The 20,531-nt window shown below is 37.7% G+C and overlaps 1 protein-coding gene and 1 pseudogene across 16 annotated transcripts in view; both read right to left on the bottom strand.

Annotated features, from left to right (window-relative positions):
* The window catches only part of AUTS2 (activator of transcription and developmental regulator AUTS2), a 1,218,095-nt gene that overhangs the window by 826,893 nt on the left and 370,671 nt on the right, over nucleotides 1-20,531 (bottom strand). The window lies entirely within an intron of this gene.
* LOC147345027 (large ribosomal subunit protein eL38 pseudogene) overlaps nucleotides 1-20,531 on the bottom strand; it is a 54,027-nt pseudogene extending 33,496 nt beyond the window's left edge. The window contains exon 1 of the transcript XR_015154491.1: nucleotides 1-20,531. This exon is cut by the window's left edge and continues 33,496 nt beyond it. The product of XR_015154491.1 is annotated as a large ribosomal subunit protein eL38 pseudogene (transcript).

Here is a 20,531-nt window from a genome sequence, read left to right as displayed (position 1 = left end):
TTTCTAAATTTTCCTAGTTGCCCCCAAGTGACCTTTATAGCATTTTCCTCAACCAAGGATCTGCTCAAAGCTCACACTCTGCTTTCCTGATTGTCATGTCTCTGTAGCCTCCTTTAATCTAGAATAGCCCTCCTAGCACCTGTTCATTTTATCTAGTTTAACACAGTTACAGATCCAATGTTCTACGATTGTCCTGTGAACTGAATTACAGTGTCAAATTACTCTTTTATAAATAGCTGTAAAATGTTTAATCCATCTGAGGGATATAATGGTGGGATAAGGAATGGCTTTAAAATTTTATAGACTTAAAATCCTCAAGTCTTTTCATCTCAGTATTGTCTCTGAGACCACAGGCACATAGTCCAAAAGCCGCCTCTGCAAAACTTCTCTCCAGACATTATACACCCAATTCTGACTGTCAAACCTACTGCCACTACAACTCTAAGATATAAGTCATTATATCCAAAAGAATATTTTGTTTTTAAGACTGGGAAAGGGTTACCAGTATTTGAGTCAGAGGTAACACAAAATTAATCAAATAATTACCACATTATCTCGTTTAGTCATTGTGTCAGACTCTTTCACAAGCCCATGGACTGTAGCCTGTTAAACTCTTCTGTCCATGGGATTTCTCAGACAAGAATACTGGAGTGGGTTGCCATTTCCTTCTCCAGGTGATCTTCCCAACCCAAGGACTGAACCCGAGTCTTCCTCATCAGCAGGTGGGTTCTTTACCACCTGGCCACCAGGGAAGCCCACTACTGACCAGGGGATTTTTGCAGAATCTAACACCTATGGCGTTAATATGTCTCTAGTTAATAACGTGTTAATTTGTTTCCCACATTTAAATCAGAATCTCAAGCATGGCGGTGCACCAGAAAATTTACACTAAGAATTGAAAGGAATATGACTTATTCCACTAATAACTGAGTCCTCACAGCCAATGTGGATAATTTTTCAGAACACATACAAAATAATAATGTTAATATAAATGAATATTTACTGTGCCTTACAGAAAACTTAGTTCTTCAAGAAAGAAGCACAGTCCTAGTCAAGGAGGACGGTCTGGAGACCCTTAGAAATACTGGAAAGTTTGCAATGGCCTTTGTCCAAAACCGATAAAGTTCTGACCTGAAAACTGGCTTTATTGCCATGAACAGCCACAGTGGTGGGAAGGAAGAAGGCATTGGGATTATTTTTTTCCAAATAAGCTTGACTGTGGATTTCCACACAGAATTGCAACTAACAATTCCAGGTTATGGAAAACATTATTTGCAGGAAGCAAATCTAATTTAATTTTTTCATTGCTAACATAATACCTGTCATACAAAAGGGGCTTGTTTGGTCCATTTACACATTCATCTAACAAATGCTGATTTACTGCACTCACTGTAGCCAGGAAACATACTCTGTGCTGAGGATGTTAACAGTGAATAACATCCTAAAGGTCCTGCTATCACTGAATTGCAACCTTCAATAAGAAATAAAAAGCCCTAAAGTAAATGCATTTTCAAAGAGAATTGTTTCAGATGGTTGTAAGTAATATTAAGGAATTCAAAGGGAAAATCACATAATGAAAAACAAGCAAAGGGGCAAACAAGGACAGGTGATCCAAGAAGATGACACTGAAGAGTTAAGGTCTGAACTGAGATCTAAGGGGGAAGATAAAAGCCACCACGTGAGAATACGCGGCAGAGAAACCTGGGCCATGTGAACAGGCTAAGGAACTACAGATGGCTGATGACAGACTCAAGGTCTAGTGGGATAGGGGCCATGAAAGTGGGCAGGGGTCACTCATGACTTCAGAAGTCATGACCAAGTGCTGAGATTGTATTCTGACTGAAATGAGGAGTCCTAGAGGATTCTGGACAGGACAATGCTGAACTGTAACGGATGTTTCTAAAAGGTTTACCATATTGGCCAACATGTGCAGAACGATAAAACCATCACCACAATGAAAATCAGTGAATCATATGCCTCAACCCCCTTGTTTACGCCTTTAATTATATTTCCAGGACTAATAAGAGGCAGAAGTACACAATCACAGCCTTGTGTAGGCAGTGTAAGAAACGAAGGAAACAGCTACTAGATCTGGTCTTCACCTCTATTCAAGGACACAGACAAGACTGAACAAGAGGGAAACAGCACACTGCACATGCTCCGAATGTATCTGGGGGAGTCACATCAGCAAAATAGTGGAGTAAGAGATACTAGCCTTGGTCACCCTACACCTCCCCCCACCCAAATTACACAGCTATTCATGAACAAAAGTAGTCTTTAGAGAGCCCAAGAATCCAATTAGGAACACAGAGGAGCAAAAAACAAAGAGAAACTGCACAGAAAGGATAGCTGGGGAGATGCGCTTGGCTGAGATATCAAGAGACAGCTGGGAACAAAAAAGAAAAGCGAGAGCCATGAGTATCACGCACACAAAAGGTGTCACCATGGTCCCCAGTGGCCAGCTCTGCAAAAATTACTGGCAGCCTTTAATGCTGAAGACTTCAACAGCCTCCACCACAGCAGCAGATCCCCAGAGAGGGAGGCAACGCTGTTCACCTCCCAGAAGGAGCTACAGTTACACTTCCCCAGGCTCACGTGAAGGTGCCTCCACTACTACCACACACGCCTCCAACCGTAGAGTTTCAGGGGCTTCGCATGGAACCACACTTCAAACCCAAGCTCCACAGCCAGGCCACGTGTATCCACATCTCGGGCACCAGAGCCACCACCGCTCTGTGCTAGCAGTTCCCCAGACCCTGGAGGTGCAATGGTTCAGAAAATGTATGTGTTGCAGAAGCTGGCACCATGGCTTCTTCATTAGAAACTAGCACCAGGTCTGCCACAGAAGCACCTGCAAGCTGAACCTGGCACAGAGAGGGCTGGTATGCCCTGGAAGAAAGAGAGAGGAGAGGAGCTCCTCAGGACACCCCACCACTGAACACCCCAAAAGAACTCACTGATACCACAGGTACCCACAGCCTTGGCCAATGAAGACCACTAATGTCTTCCCCAATGCTTGCCTCAGCTGACAGAGCTTCAAAAGAATTACACCACTGGGCTTTCCCCAGAGTCAGAACCACCACACATCCCCACTCAGCAAGTGCCCAAACATACTCTCACAGGTGAAGACACTTCCCTACCAAACCAATCCATAAGAACTGGAAGAGGCAATTGCACCATCAAATGTACAAAGATCAACAACACACTTTTGCTTGCTTCAAACACAAAACACACACACATACACACACAAAACAAAATCAAGGAAACATAACTACCAAACGAACACCATAATATCCCAGTAAGTGACATCCCTGAAATGGAGATTGTGAATTTGCAGAGAAGAATTAAAAAATAATTATTTTAAGGAAGCGCAATGATTTAAGGTAATACAGATAGACACCTAAATGAAATCAGGGGGGGAAAACATGGAAAAAATGAGAAGTTCAACAGAAATACAGAAATTTAAAAAAAAAAAAAAAAGAGCCAAAATGGACTTCTGGAGCTGAAAAATTCGATGAAGGAAATGAAAACCACAATAGAGAGCATTAAAAGCAGACCTGATCAACAGAAAAATCTGAACTCAAAGACAAGTCATTTCAAACTGCCCAGAGGAGAAAAGGGAATGAAAAAGAGTAAAGAAATCCTAAAAGGGTCATGGGATACCCCAAAATGAACACTATTCTCATTATGGCAGTCCCCAAAGGAACAGACAGATAGGGAAAGGGGTAGAAAGTTTATTTAAAGAAATCATGGCTGAAAACTTCCCAAATCTTTTGAGAGACACAGGCACCCAGGGGAAGAATAAATGGGTAAAAATTCTGTATGCAATCAAAGTTGCCACCAGCTTTAAACAGACTGTAATGTGGGCTTCCCAAGTGGTGACAGTGGTAAAGAATCCTAATCCTACGCCTACCAATGCAGGTAGATGTAAGAGGCCCGGGATTGATCCCTGGGTCAGGAAGATCGCTTGGAGGAGGGTATGGCAACCCACTCCAATATTCTTGCCTGGAGAATCCCATGGATAGAGGAGCCTGACAGGCTGCAGTTCACAGGGTTGCACAAAGTTGGACACAACTGAGGCGACCTAGCATGTATGCATGGTAACCCCAAAGCAAAAACCTAAAGGAGATACACAAAAGACAAAAAAAAAGGAATCAAAGCATACCACTATAGAAAACTATGAAATGACAAAGGAAAACAGTAAGAGAAGAAACAATGGAACTACCAAACTGTCAGAAAACAATTAACAAGATGGTAAGAGCAAATCTTTACCTTATAATTACTTTAAAACTAAAACTGTTTAAATTTCCCAATCAAAACCACATAAGCAGATAAGTAAATAAAAAACAAGGCACGACTACATGCTGCCAGGAAGAAACTCACTTTGGTTTTAAGAACACACATAAGCTAAAAGTAAGGGTATAAGAAAAGATATCCCATGCAAATGGCAACAAAAAGAAAGCAGCCAGCCATAGCTATACTTAACATCAGACAAAATAGACTTTAAATGTAAAACTGTGACAAGATTAAGAAGGATTAACCAGTCCATTCTGAAGGAGATCAGCCCTGGGATTTCTTTGGAAGGAATGATGCTAAAGCTGAAACTCCAGTACTTTGGCCACCTCATGCGAAGAGCTGACTCATTGGAAAAGACTCTGATGCTGGGAGGGATTGGGGGCAGGAGGAGAAGGGGACGACAGAGGATGAGATGGCTGGATGGCATCACCGACTTGATGGACATGAGTCTGAGTGAACTCCGGGAGTTGGTGATGGACAGGGAGGCATGGCGTGCTGCAATTCATGGGGTCGCAAAGAGTCGGACACAACTGAGTGACTGGACTGAACTGAACTGAAATGAAGAAGGTTATTATATAATAATATAGGGTACAATTTATCAGAAAGACATAACTCTTATAAATATATATGCACCCAACATGGGAATAAATAAATATATTAAACAAATATTAACAGATCTGAAGGCAGTAAAAATATAGCAACATAATAGTGGGAGAGTTAAATGTCCTACTTTTAATAAGAGAAAATTTATCCTGAAAGAAAATATGGAAATATTGGACTTTAGACCAAAGGAGCCTACCAGATATATATAAAACATTCCATCCAACAGCACAGAATACACATTCCATGAGCACATGGAACTTTCTAAAGAACAAATTTTATTATAGGGAACAACACTGGTCTTAACAAGATTATGAAGATTAAAATCGTATCAAGTATCCTGGCTGACCATAATAGAAAATAGGAAAAAATTGACATTAGAAACCTGGAGAATTCACACACACGTGGAAATAAGCAACATACTACTCACAAGCAATGGCTCAAGGAAGAAATATTTTCCAACCCTAAAAAAGGAGAAAATCCTGTCATTTGCAACAAAATGGATGAATGTGAAGGGCATTATGCTATGTGAAATAAGCTAGAGAAAGACAAACATTGCATGCTATCATGTACATGTGAAATTTTTTTAAAAGTCAAATTTGAAGAAAAAGAAAGTACAATGGTGGCTGCCAAGGGCTGGGGGCTGGAGGAAATGTTGGTCAAAGGGTTCAATCTTTGTTATATGATAAGGAAGTTTTGAGGATCTAAAGTACAGCAGAGTGACTGCAGTTCGCAGCACTACTGTACATATGAAATTTGCTAAGAGTGGATATTAAGCATATCAAGCTTCCCATCTCTCATACACACACACATAATTGTGTGAGGAGATTGCGAACATATATCAAATCATCACACTGTACACTTTTAAGTATATATGATTTTACTTATCAATGATACCTCAGTAAAGCTGAAAAAAAATGTACTTGGGAACCTGCTCAATGGCTTCAGACATATGGCTGAATGAGAAATAGCTTAACTTTTAGTATGTCATTAGTTTTTCCTCTTAAGAAAAATGCCAGTAAAATCTTTCCCAAAATTTGATGTCACTACCTAGTGTCCATAATCATCTTCAGATTTTGGTGCAGTAATGATCTCACAATGCTGACATGTGACACAGGCAGCCCAGCCCCTCCCAACCATGGCTCCCAGATCATTCATCTGCCAAGGCCTACAGACAACTATAGGCTGAGCACCGAAGAACTGATGCTTTCAAATTATGGTGCTGGAGAAGACACCTGAAAGTCCCTTGGTCTGCAAGATCAAACCAGTCAATCCTAAAGGAAATGAGTCCTGAATATTCATTCAGAGGACTGTTGATTAAGTTGAAGCCCCAATACTTTGGCCACCTGATGCAAAAAACTGACTCACTGGAAAAGACCCTGATGCTGGTAAAGACTGAAGGCAAAAGGGAAAGGGGTGGCAGAGGATGACATGGTTAGACAGCATCACCGACTCAATGGACATGAATTTGAGCAAACTCCAGGAGACAGAGGAGGAGAGAAAGCTGGTATGCCATGGTCCATGGGGTTGCAGAGAGTCGGACATGACCAAGTGATTGAACAATAAGAACAGGAGAAAATCAGAAAGAGTGTTAGAGCAGTGGGGTGGCTGGGTTTCGAGAAAGTGTTGTTCGGTCTGAAGAAGAATGGAAAGGGGTCAACTACTACTTACAGCAATTTCAGAAAAACTACCCCAGGAAGGGGAAAAGACTTCCACAGATCACCTGCAAGGCACCAGGGTAAAGGGTCTATCTTAACTTGTATAAAAAGATCAACAAGGTGAAACAATTTTTTTAAAACAACATAACTGAAAAGGAAAAAAAAAACTCCACACATGTTCATGATCCTAAAAACGCCACACATGTTCATGATCCTAAAAACTCCACTATCAGGAAATCTTTTGCTAGAATGAAACACTGAAGAAGCTATCAAAGTTTCCATAAACACTTTAGAACTTGAATTAATAAACATAAAGCTTCCCTTTTTGAAAAACACTTCTTTGAAAAGAAAAAAATCTGATTAACACAATATGAATCAACATTAGGTCAAAATCCTTAGATTTTTAACCATATAATTGTTTTCAAAAGTTCCCACATGATAAAAAGCATGATAGTTCAAATCAGAGTCAACACATAAACTCCATAATGAAAGTACACTGCTTGATGCATCACAGTATTTTATAGTTACATACATCTGTTCTTTGTTGTATTCCCAGAACCCTGGAGGAAGAAACACTGTCTTTGAATATACATTTCATACAGACAGAAACCTTTGGTGCATATATTTCTTCAATAATTCCTTTAAACAATGTATAAATGTATCACCTATATGTATAATTTTGTTACTTCCTCCCAAACTATATATTTATTTCCATAACATATTGACTTTGCCAAATATTAATAAAGCTAACAAGCTCAGTTTAGTTCAGTTCGGTCGTTCAGTCAAGTCCGACTCTTTGCGACCCCATGAATTGCACCACGCCAGGCCTTCCTGTCCATCACCAACTTCCGGAGTTCACTCAAACTCATGGGCATCGAGTCGGTGATACCACCCAGCCATCTCATCCTCTGTCATCCCCTTCTCCTTCTGCCCCCAATCCCTCCCAGCATCAGGGTCTTTTCCAATGAGTCAATTCTTCGCATGAGGTGGCCAAAGTACTGGAGTTTCAGTTTCAGCATCAGTCCTTCCAAAGAAATCCCAGGACTGATCTCCTTTAGGATGGACTGGTTGAATCTCCTTGCAGTCCAAGGGACTCTCAAGAGTCTTCTCCAACACCACAGTTCCAAAGCATCAACTCTTTGGTGCTCAGCTTTCTTCACAGTCCAACTCTCACATCTGTACATGACCACTGGAAAAACCATAGCCTTGACTAGACAGACCTTTGTTGGCAAAGTAATGTCTCTGCTTTTTAAGATGCTATCTAGGTTGGTTGTAACTTTTCTTCCAAAGAGTAAGTGTCTTTTAATTTCATGGCTGCAGTCATGAAATTTCACCATCTGCAGTGATTCTGGAGCCCAAAAAATAAAGTCTGACACTGTTTCCACTGTTTCCCCATCTATTTCCCATGAAGTGATGGGACCAGATGCCATGATCTTCGTTTTCTGAATGTTGAGCTTTAAGCCAACGTTTTCACTCTCCTCTTTCACTTTCATCAAGAGGCTTTTGAGTTCCTCTTCACTTTCTGCCATAAGGGTGATGTCGTCTGCATATCTGAGCTTATTGATATTTCTCCCGGCAATCTTGATTCTAGCTTGTGCTTCTTCCAGCCCAGCGTTTCTCATGATGTACTCTGCATAGAAGTTAAATAAGCAGGGTGACAATATACAGCCTTGATATACTCCTTTTCCTATTTGGAACCAGTCTGTTGTTCCATGTCCAGTTCTAACTATTGCTTCCTAACCTGCATATAGGTTTCTCAAGAGGCAGGTCAGATGGTCTGGTATTCCCATCTCTTTCAGAATTTTCCACAGTTTATTGTGATCCACACAGTCAAAGGCTTTGGCATAGTCAATAAAGCAGAAATAGATGTTTTTCTGGAACTCTCTTGCTTTTTTGATGATCCAGCGGATGTTGGCAATACTCATGTAAATGCTTTTATCTTCCTTAATAGAAGTGGCCATTTGACAGAAAACACAAAATCCTACAATAAGACTCATTAGCTCTTTGACATACAAAGTGAAGGCTTTTTTTTTTCATGCACATTTATACAATCTTTGCATACATGCAGTGCAGGGCACACTCCTTCAGATTCTAGAGGGCTATAGCATGCTTCCTATCACTGTAATGAAGTCACTCTCAGGAACTTCAACAATTTGAAAATGAGAATGTAAAGCTACATCCACTACATAATTTTCTATGGATTTTTCCTTCATGCCAAAAAAAACTGACTCCATGTAAGTTCTCAACAAGGGAATAAATTGGCAAGTTATAATGAAAACCCAAAGGAACTGTGACAAATACTACATAGAAACATCAGAAAGAATGAGATGTGGGTAAGTGCAAAAAGGACAATATAAAAGCATGTAGAAATAATTACAGAAGTAAATAAGGGCACACAGGGAAAGGCACAAGCAAAAACTAAAACTTATGCCAATGTTAGGATTATAATGGCTTTTTCCTAACAAAAGGAAAGGAAAGTTAGTAATGAATGAAAGAAAAGGTTCAAGTCCAGTTACACCATTGGTTTCTAACTACAGTCTACACTTCCGGCCACTAAGCAGGATTCCAGGCTTACTGCTCTTCTGCAGACTGCAGGGTTTGGACTACATTGCTTTGCAGTTCCAAAATTCAAACAGTCTTTCCTTGTCACTAAACAGTAAAGTCTTCCCTTGTTTCTTGTTGGATGACAGTCACTATATGATAAAGTCCTTGAACATTATACCAAGAAAGAATCTGAGTATGTGCCCAAATTATACCCCATCTAATTCTCTCTGAAGGCTTTCATCTTGTCAAGGACAGGGCAAAACTGAGTCTTCCACTGGTTAAGTAAATGGCCAGGCTGCTGGGTTATCACATGCCAAGACCCATGCTTTCTCTCTGACAGCTTGTTTGGTTCCCTGAATGGTAAAAGAGGCTGAAGAGAAACAAACTCATTCATGTAATTTTTCTTCATTTTACCTGTGGGTGATGACTCCCACTGGTAAGCATGGCCTTGCTTCTGTCTTTTATTCTTCTCTCAGGCTCACACATAAATAACATGCACACTCCAGAGGCCCAAAGAAAATACTCCATGTTTTTACGGATGCCCTGGAGCAAAAGAGGGAAGAGAAAGGAAAAGAAAAGGAAAAAAAAAAAACACCCAAAAACATAGCACACAAAGCCTTCCTTGTTCTTGTAATCTTTCTTAGACAAATTCTACGCTAGAGAAAGCCACAGCTGAGTATTTCATGGTGGTGTTAAACACTACTTAAGTCCCATGAGAGGGGAGCCATGCACTCCCTTTAGTATTCACTGTGCTAAGCTTACTCAGCTTTCCTGAAAGATAATCTAACAGAGCAGTCAGAAGGAAAAAGCACAGACCAAGGTTACTTGCTCTTAGCTGCTTATACACCATTTATTTCCTGCCCAGGAAAGAAAGCAAATAAAAATGTTCTTGGGACCAGTTCTCATGAAGTCTGGTATTCTTCCCTGCACAGAGATAGGCCAAACATTCATAGACCAATTCAATAAATTAAATTCAGGCAATATATTCCTAAAACTTTGTTCTATGCCACAAATACATATACTCCAGGAAGACTAGATTTCTTGTCCTCAAGGAACACCCGATCTTAGAACAAAACAACACAAACAGATACATACCAGATTAATGTGAACAAATAGCTAAGCAAAAATAGAAACTCAGGATTAGCTTTATAAATCAAAGAAAAAGACGGTAAGTGCAAATGCTACTACCATAAACAATGCAGAATAAACAACTCACTATGTGCACATTTCAAATGCGAAGAACAGGAGGACGCGTATCGTGATGGCTCTGACTAACCTCACACAGCCTATCAGGGGCCCACTCATGCTCTAATGACTCCCAGTGTATCTTGTTAGAAGGAGATGCCATTTATTAATGCTTGCATTTTACTCTTTAAGTTTTTCCACGATTTATACACAAATTTGAAGTATTTCAAGACTTGTGACACTCAAAGACCAGACTGACTTCACAACTCTCAAGCACTGATGATGGGTAATAAAGACCATGATGAGTATCATTTAGATGGCTGTAATGGAATATAAAAACCACAGGCAATAAACAGTACTCACTCATGAGATAAAAGCGATTATATTGATCATATCTATGTGCATTAAGTACTAACATCGGATGTTAATTAACCCAAAGTCTTGAGTAAAAAATTAAATACGAAATAAGGAAGAAAATCCATACTTACTTACAGAATAAAAATGAAATACATATCACCTGATTTTAGGTGAATATTAATTGACCTAATATCAGGCCAACCATATATCTTTTATCTTTTATTAAAAATCTTTTAAGTGACTTCTATTCAATTGACAAGCCAAATCAACTGATGGTCCTTATTTCCTTTGTGAAACATATTGAATGATTCATAGCCAATGAATGCCGCTTTAGGAGGCACCAATACATTATACACTAAGAGTAAACAGTTTGTTTCTATACCTGTTTCCAATAGTTATAGCCAGTATTTAACTAACAGTATTTAACTACATATCATGTAAAACAGTGAGGGTAAAAGGAAAGTGAGATATTACTTCCATAAAAACTAAGCTGGGGACTTCCCTGGTTGCCCAGTGGTAAAGATTCCGCCTGCCAGTGCAGGAGACATGGGTTCAATCCCTGGTCCAGGAGGATCTCACAGGCTGCACAGCAGCCAAGCCCATGCACCACAACTGTTGAGCTTGTGCTCTAGAGCCAGGGAACCACAACCACCGAGGCCATGCCCTGCAACTACTGAAACCCATGTGCCTAGAGCCTGTGCTCCATGACTAGAGAAGCCATTGCAATGAGAAGCCTGTGTACCACAACTAGTGAGTAGTCCCCACTCGCTGCAGCTAGAGAAAAGCTTGCACAGTGACGAAGACCCAGCACAGCCAAAAGTAAATAAATATTAATAAATAACTAAATATTTTAAAAATTAAGCTGAACACAGTAAAGGGGGGGCTCCTTAAAAAAAGAAAAAAAAAAAAAACTGTTCTGGAATTAAATGTGAGACAATCCTAAAGACTAGGAGAAGGAACCAAAAAGGAGTTTGCACTCAAGATTACTCACATATGTCTAAGTTATTTCAACAGTTTTAGGAAACCCTCATAGACAATTGTGGTCAATGCATTATGGATGTGGTTTATTCAAGGAAGAAGAATTGGAACGTGAATCAGTGGAACCATTCTCAAACAGCTCTCACTGAACATTTTAAACTCCTGAGGATCTTTTTAAAAACTCACTGCCAAGGCTGTACTTCAGATCAATTTAATTAGAATCTCTAGGGTTGATACCTGGACTTCAATGTTTTTTTTTCAAAGCTCCCCCAGTGGTTCCAATGTGCAGCCAATGCAAACAAGGATCTACATAAAAAGATTGGTTAGAGGAAGTATTGTCTTACCATAAAATAATGTGTTAAACTATACACTTTTTTTCTTTTAATGGTTTCAAGCTTTAGCAGTTTCTGTTTTGTAACTGCACTATGGGACTGATGATCTCAGGAATAGGTATTCTACCAAAGAACAAAATGTGTAAGCTGATTTACTTTGGCCTAACAAGTAAAATGAATGGGATTTAAATACCCTTCCTCACAAAGATTCACGGGTAAGATCCATCAGTTTCAGAGGTTGAAACATCACTTTCATAATTTCAGGGAAGCTCTTCAGTCCTCCCTATGTAAAACTGATCTATCCTACACTTTCTATAATATTATGACATCCTTCAACTACTCCAAGTATATATAATCACATTCTAGAAAAGCAGAGGAGTCAGTAAATTTAAAAAATTGGGGTGGGGGGGTTACCTTGGGGAAGAAGGAGCTGGAGAGAAACTTAGTTTCATTGTGTGTAGCAAAACCCTCTGATTTAGGAAGCCAAATTCATAAATTCACTTTCATTTATTCATGCAAAAAGCATACAGTAAACAACCGCTCTATACACATGGCTACTCCAAATACTCTAAAACAATGCAAAAACAAAACAAAAATATCATCTGAAAAATAAAGCCAATATGAGTCCATATCCTTCTTCAATCCGTCTTCTGATGCAACAATAAAGCATGAAGTCTGTCAACAGGGAGCTGTCGGCGCCTGCTGAAGAGGAAGCTTACTTGCACTAGGTGCCACTCAAGGGCAAAACTGCCTAATGAAAGTCACACTTGATGTACCACCTACACTTCAATTCCAAGTGGCTCAACTGCTAGCTATAGTCCTCCTCCTACTCATCAAATAATCTGGAATGAGGCTTTTGATTTAGATTAGCTGCATCTTTTATTTCCAAAGCATACCAGAAATAACATAGTCTTCAAATTTAACATTTGAAATGGGTTCTACTTACCTCCTTATACTTATTCAAAGAAAACAACTATAATTGAAATCCTTCCACTGGAAAGGAAGCCCTTGGAAGTTCTGAGCAGTTGCTCATCCATAAGCATCTATGAATAGTCTTTCCATTAAACTCAGTCCATTCTAACGATGGAAAAAAATTTACAGTGTAACCTGGTGTAAACATCAAGTTCTTCTCATGTCAAACAACAGGTTTTCCTCTAGCAAACAACAAACAAGGGCAGAGGAGACAGGTTCTGTCTGGTTCAAATTCTAAGGTCTTTCAAGTGAGAATACTCCATAGCCTATGTGTCTTCTCAAGTCTCCAAATGGTTTTGTGACACAAATTCATTGCTTCACTCTAACAAAAGTTTACTGAGATAAAAGTCTATAAAATATTAATAAGGTACAGTCATCATGATTACATAAATTTCCAAACATACTGTGTAAATAAATTTCAAATTAACTGAAGTTAAAGACTGAGAGTACATACTTTAAGCTTATTAGACAGATATTGTATAAGGTTATGAGCAAGGCTGGCAAATATGGTCAAACAATACTTATTGTTCAGAGCGGCTGTTAAGAGGAACACTTCTCACTAAAGGAAAAAAAAAATATCTCATTCTCTCCTCCTAATTCAATACCTCAATTGTAACTGAATATTTCAAGAAGAAAATCTATTGTTTCCTACATTATGGTGTTTCTGGCTAAAGTACTTAACTATTTTTCACTGAAGCCAATATTAATAATTCTAATCTTGTTACCAAAATGCACTGTCAAAACTTCATGGCAAAAGAAAAATATTGTAAAGACAGTGTTTTTTATGGATCTAGATCTTGAGAGAATAGCAATGAAGGTGGGGGGTGGAATTTCAGGTTTGTAAGATAAGAAACAACAATGTAAATATACTCAACACTACTGAACTGCACACTTACACAATGGTGAAGATGGTAAATTTCATATAACATGCTTTTTACCATCATAAAATATTTTTTATTAAAAAACCCCAAAAACTTTGATGGATGAGCTCAATATCAGGTATAGGTAAGACAGGAAAGAATTAGAGAATCTCAAGATAAAAAAATTGAAATTACTAAGTCTAAACAAAAGAGAAAATATAGACTAAAGGGGAAAAAAGAAAAAAACAAACAAACACAGAGTATCAGGGAGCTGTGGGATTGAAACAAAAGTTCTAAGAATTCAGTTCACAGCATCCGAGGATGGAAGGAGAAAGGGCTAAAAAAATAAAAAGTACATGGTAAAACTTGCACAGTTTGGCAAAAGACACAAAACTACAGATTCAAGTAGCAGAATAAGCCCGAAGCTATACCACACCAAGACCCATCACAATAAAAGGTTTGAAAACTAAAGACACAGAAAAATTCTGGAAATAGCCAGAAACAACACATGACTTACAGGGGAAAGAAGGACAGTGAATTTCTCATAAGAAACTCTATAGGCCAGGAAAAGGATTAAAGATACATTTGATGGCTGAAAAGAATGTCAAGCCAGAACTGGATAGCAAGTAACAATATTCCTGAGGAAGAAGTGCATACTAAAGACATTCTCAAATTAAAGAAAACTAAGAAAATGTGTTGCTGTACCTATCTTTAGGTATAAAGGAAGTTCTCTTCTTAAAAAAAAAAAAAAAAAAAAAAACAGGAAATGATAAAGTAATTTTAACTACCAGAAAGGGGAAAAAGAACAACGGAAAGAGCAAAAGAAATATACTTTTTTCCTCTTGAGTTTCCCAAATCATGACTGATGGTTAAAGCAAATATTACAACTGTCTTGAGATGGTTCTAAATGCATGTTAGAGGAACTATTTAAGATAATTATAATATAAATGGGAGAGTATATTTTCAACAGTTTCAACAGAACTGTATATTTTGACAGTTCACTCAAGCTGACAAAAACCTGACCACAGTGGACTGTGATGTATACATGCTGCAGTATCTAGAACCACCACTAAAAGCAACCACTAAAAAGCTGTACAAAGATAAATATTTAACAACATTATAGATAAATCAAAATGAAATCTGAGAAAATTCCAGGATGTAATTGACAGAAAAAGGAAGGGAAAAAAACAAAAACATTATACAAAAAATTGGCACACTTATGCCTTATACATTAATAATTACAAGGAAACGAAACTTGAAATATCCCAATTAAATGACAGATTAGTAGAGTGCATTAAAAAACATGATCCAACTATATGCTATCTAGAGTTTCTTTAAATATCAAACTTAAGTATATACAACACAGAAAGTAAAAATATGAAAGGATCTATCATAAAAACATTTGCCAAAAAGGAAACAATAGTGATATATTAATATCAGATAAAATAGACGTTAAAGCACATAGAATTGCCAGGGACAGAGACGGAAGCCACATGATGTGGCTCCGACGGTAAAGCATCTGCCTGCAATGCGGGAGACCTGGGTTTGATTCCTGCGTCAGGAAGATCCCCTGGAGAAGGGAATGGCAATCCACTCCAGCACTCTTGCCTGGAAAATCCCATGGACGGAGGAGCCTGATAGGCTACAAGTCCATGGGGTCGGAAAGAGTCGGACATAACTGAGCGAGTTCACTTTCACTTTTCATACTGAGGAAAAATAATAATCCTAAGTAGACCTGAAAATATATGAAGCAAAAACTGACAGAACTGAAAGGAAGAAGTCGAACCACAATTATAATCAAAGCCCTCAACCACCCCTTTCTCAACAACTGACAGAACAACTAAACAGAAAATCACATACAGAAATGAACTCAACATTAATCACAAGGTCTACCTGACACGGCAGAACATTCTACTCAAAACAGAATACACATTCTTTTCAAGTGCCCAAGTAAACCATACTGAAACAGATCCACACCATGGGTCAGTAAACAAACCTCAGTAAATGTACAAGAATTCAAACCCTACAAAGTGTGTTCTCAGATCACACTGGAATCAAACTAGGAAAGGATAACAAAGGCCAACAGAAAAATGTCCAGACATTTGGAAACGAAACCACACACCACTAAACAATTCATGTATCAAATAAGAAGTCTCAAGGTGGGGAAAATACATTAAACTGAATTAAAATGAAAATAATACAACATATCAAAAAGCAAAAAAAATTCTTAAGATTTAACACAAAGAGGAAGCCATACAATGAGAAAAAAAAAAATCCATAAATTGGACTGTACCAAAATTAAAATTTTTTTGTTCTGTAGAAGACTTTAAGAATTAGAAAAAAAGATTTTAAACCTCATATCCAATAATGGATTAGCATCTAGAATACATTAAGAACTTTAAAAACTCAGCAGTAAAACTCAGAAATCTAGTTAAAAAATAGGCAAAGGATATTTAATGAGGAAGATACATTTAACAAAAGAAGATACTCAGATGACCAAGAAGTAAACAAAAGGACATTTGACATGATTAATTATTAGGAAAATGAAAATTAAAACCACAGTGAGAGATAATTACACACCAATAGGATGGCTAAAATAAAAGCCAGTAAACCACCAAATGCTGTTGAAGATGCAGAGAAAACAGGCAACTCACACTACTGCACTGAAGAGAATGTATAATGATAGAGAAACAGTGAAAGCCAGTTCTGGTAGCCTCTTAAAAATTAAACGTACTACTCAAGAATTGCATTTCTTAGCATTTATCCTACAGAAAACTGACGTCTACACACCAAAACATACACAGAAGTTATGTAGACAAATGTTCACAGCCGTTCTATTTGTATTAGAAAAAAACCTGGGAGCAGCGCAGACATCCCTCAATAGGAAAATGATTAAATGAGCAGTGGTGTGTCCATTCCTTGGAGTACTACTACTCAGAAACAGAAGGAACAACACAGAACAACTTGAAGGAATGTCCAGAGAATCACGTCGAGTGAAAAAAGATAATCCCCCAAACGTTACATAGTATATGATTCCATTTACATAATATTCATGAAATATCAAAACTTAAAAATTGGAGAAAAAAATATTGGTTGCTAGGAGTTAATGACTAGGGGTATGGGGGCAGGCCAAGTGCTGTGCCTATGAAAAGACCAAGAGGAACAATCCTCTTGGTGATGGAATTGTTCAATACCTTGAGTATATTATCATTAATATTCTGGTTGTGACATTGTACAACAGTTTCATAAAGTGTTATCATTGGAGAAACTACTTAAAAGGCAGATGGTATCACTCTGTATTATTTTCTACAACTACATATGAATCTAGTATTACCTCAAAAAGTTTACTTTTTAAAAAGTATATTAGGTGATACTTCTCCCAATTGAATAAATGAAAAAATACTTTTTATCAAGTTTCTATATGTTGCCCAAGATCATATACTACTAATAAATGGTAGATGCAGAAATCAAACTCATGTTTGCTAGACTCCCCAGAAAAGTCACAGCTTTTCTTAATACATTTAGGGAATAAATGAGCACCTGTTATGTGTTGGAATTAACAGATACAAAGAAATTGACAACATAGTTCAGTACTCTAGGGTCTTATGGTATAGAGGACATAGACTCTGGAGTAAATTATTACAATAAAATATATTATGTATATACAGGCCAATGCTAGCATTGCTGAAGGACATCAAGTGAGGATTCTTCAATGGGAGAGGACAGTCATTAACAAGAAAGGGGTTAAGGGACACAGACTGACCTTTTAACAAGATCACTCTAGACATGTTTTAGTGCACTAGAAGGCATCATGAGCATCTTGGAGATAAACTAGGAGACTCCTCTAATAGGCCAGCTGGGAGATCTAAAACAGATCTAAGATGGGCCCTTGAACACAGAAGACCAGCAAGATATGGTAGTAAATGGGAAGAAGACAACGTTTGGTTGTGGAAGTGGAAATTAACTGCATTTTCGCATTTTAGAGATGCTTCATCTGAGGTTTCTGTTGAACTTGAAGGCAGATGTCTAACTGGTCAATGAAATATATGCCTCTGAAGAAAGAGATTAGACTAGTAAAATAGGTTTTGGAATAATCAGTTATTAAACATAGCAAAATATATGAAAATAGGAAATATTCTAAGAGAATGTATAGAAGGAGAAAGAGGCAAGGAGTATGATGAACTTAATTCAAGCAAGCAATATTTCAGAAGGAATGATAGCCCAGTATTGACCAAATTTAAGAAACAGATTACTCAAAAATAATTTAGACAAACAGTAGCATCGATGTATATATACTTTCATGTAAATAACAGATAGCTGGTGAGAAGCTGCTTATATAACACAGGGGAACCAAGCCTGCTGCTCTGTGATGACCTAGAAGGGTGGGACAGGAGAAGGGAGGGAGGCTCAAGAGGGAGGGGATATATGTATAATTATGACTGATTTGCGTTGTTGTACAGCAGAAACCAACACAACACTGGAAAGCAATTTTTCTCCAATTAAAAAAATAATAATTTAAATGGAAAAACAGAAGTGGGCATGTGCACGCAGTGGTAGCTAAAAAGATGTTTGTGTTTACTACACATGTATGTTTAATTATGAAAAGGGGGTTTGTGTTACTATACATATATGTTTAATTTTGAAAAGGGGTCAAAATCCTAATTATCATAAAGAAATGTTTTTCTGTGCCCATGTTTTTGGTGATATATACTGGAATTTCTTAGTTTTTCTTGCTCACTACTTAAGACTGATTCAATAATTTTCCTAAATATAAAACAATGAAATGGCTGGCCATCAAAAATACTCTGTAATGTTTTTTATCTATCCAATAATTAAAAGTTTATATCAGTTCATGTGGTCAGTATTTGAAAATGAATTATTTCTTTTTTTGCCTTTTTAAAATACTGGAGGAAATTCAAAATTAATAACCCTTTAAAAGAATGGCTTTTAGGAAGAATACAAAAAAGAATCGTTGTAATTTGGTTTTAAGCATCTCTGTCCCTGGGTTTACACTAAAGTCTTTCATCTCTCCAAATGAAACTAAACTCATTTTGAATTCTGGAAAAAAACTGTGAGTTTAAAAAATAAATCATTGTGAAGGAACAAAAGAACAGAATTTCTGTTGAGAATCACAGAAATCTAGAGCATCAATAAGCAGGCTGCACAAGACTGAGATTTTTCTGTTTCTCTTATTCCCCCTATTCTAATATAAACAGGATATCCTCCAGTTAGCTATGGAGTCTTAGACTATTTAGCTTTACATTACACGCATGCCGTGGCATATGAATGCACTCCCTCCTGGTTTTGTTGCTACAGGAATAGTAAGGTAGTTATTCAAATAAAGCAACTAATGTAATGTCCTCCTTTTCTTTTATATGAAGATCATTTCTTAAAATATTTTCCAGCTTTTAACGTTAGTTTTCTTTCACTCCTTACCTCTGAGCTTCAGGTTTCTATGGCAGGACATTTAAGGTCAAAGGAAAGGTTATGGAGGTAGAGTACACTTTTAATTAACCAAAATTCATAACAACAAACAATAGGTAATGGGCTGCTCAAAGGAAAGTAATCTAGTGAGGAAAAAACTAACCCCCACATCACAATGACACACTGTCCTGACCCTATGCACAAAGGTAATATTTCAGTCATAACAGCTTTAATAGTTAACAATGCAAATATGTCTAAAATGGGAAATGAATTTCTTAAATAAAAATCCTATACTTTGACTATGGGTAAAGAACAAGTAATTTCATTGTCACAAAAACACAGCAGAAACAAACCTACACAGAAAATAACAATGTGGAGAAACACAGCCCAAAGTGTACTAATGTCAATTAAACTAGAAAAATGAAGAATTTTTCAATATGCTTATATAAATGCAATCATAAATATTATGACAAAAACCATCATAATTTTCCATCTTGCCATATCATGATTCCATTCTCTAGGGTCTCAGCTTAATTCTACAGTCAGTGTTTTCAACAAACAAAGCAAAGAAAGAAGGATTACAAAAGGGAGGCATTTTAGGATGCCCCTGGAAACCTCGTTACTAACCCAATAAATTCCCAACAGAAGTGATATGTACAGATGTAGAACCAAAATGATGGCCAACAGCTTCAGGCAAGTTTAGATGTGTTAGGAAGTACATACTTCTTTCCTCAAAGTCTAGTCATGATGTATTAAAACAGTGTACTGTAATACTGAAATTTCAGATGCAGCCAAAGTTCACTGCCTCCCTAAAATATAACCCCCCAAAATAGAGTACAAAGATAATCTCATCAACAGCCAAAATGATGGGGATGCTTTCTCTGAGCAAAGTCATTTAACTGAAAGAAAAAATACAAATAAAAACTTCTGACTAAGCAAACATTCAGGTAACAGGAAGGGTCTGTCAATTTCTTTCAGAGGCAAAAATGCATCAAGTTTCATAGCAAATATTCCTCTTGAAAATTCTCTATTCAATCTAAAGAAGTATAGCCTGTCTTTCCTGTTACTACAGTTTCATCATTTTTCTTCTTTTAACAGTAAATAATGCCTCTGGAAGGGAATGTGAAGACTCCTTCCTTTTGGTCAGTGGCAAGGTCAGACAGCAAGTATAGAGCCTGCATTTCATCCAGGAATCATTAAAGCAGAGGACACGCGTTCACAAATAAAGCTTCTGGGTTCATCTGCTTCCCTGAATAGCCAGAGGAGCTCAACAACATGAGAAGCCTGGAGGGAGGTGGCAGGTTTCCCTTGGGAAGAGAAAACAT

The sequence above is a fragment of the Bos grunniens genome, chromosome 25 (genome assembly GCF_055505025.1).
Source record: "Bos grunniens cultivar Pamir isolate PY7600 chromosome 25, Bosgru_T2T1.0, whole genome shotgun sequence".
Classification (NCBI taxonomy): domain Eukaryota; kingdom Metazoa; phylum Chordata; class Mammalia; order Artiodactyla; family Bovidae; genus Bos; species Bos grunniens.
This window is presented reverse-complemented; position numbering and strand designations above follow the sequence as displayed.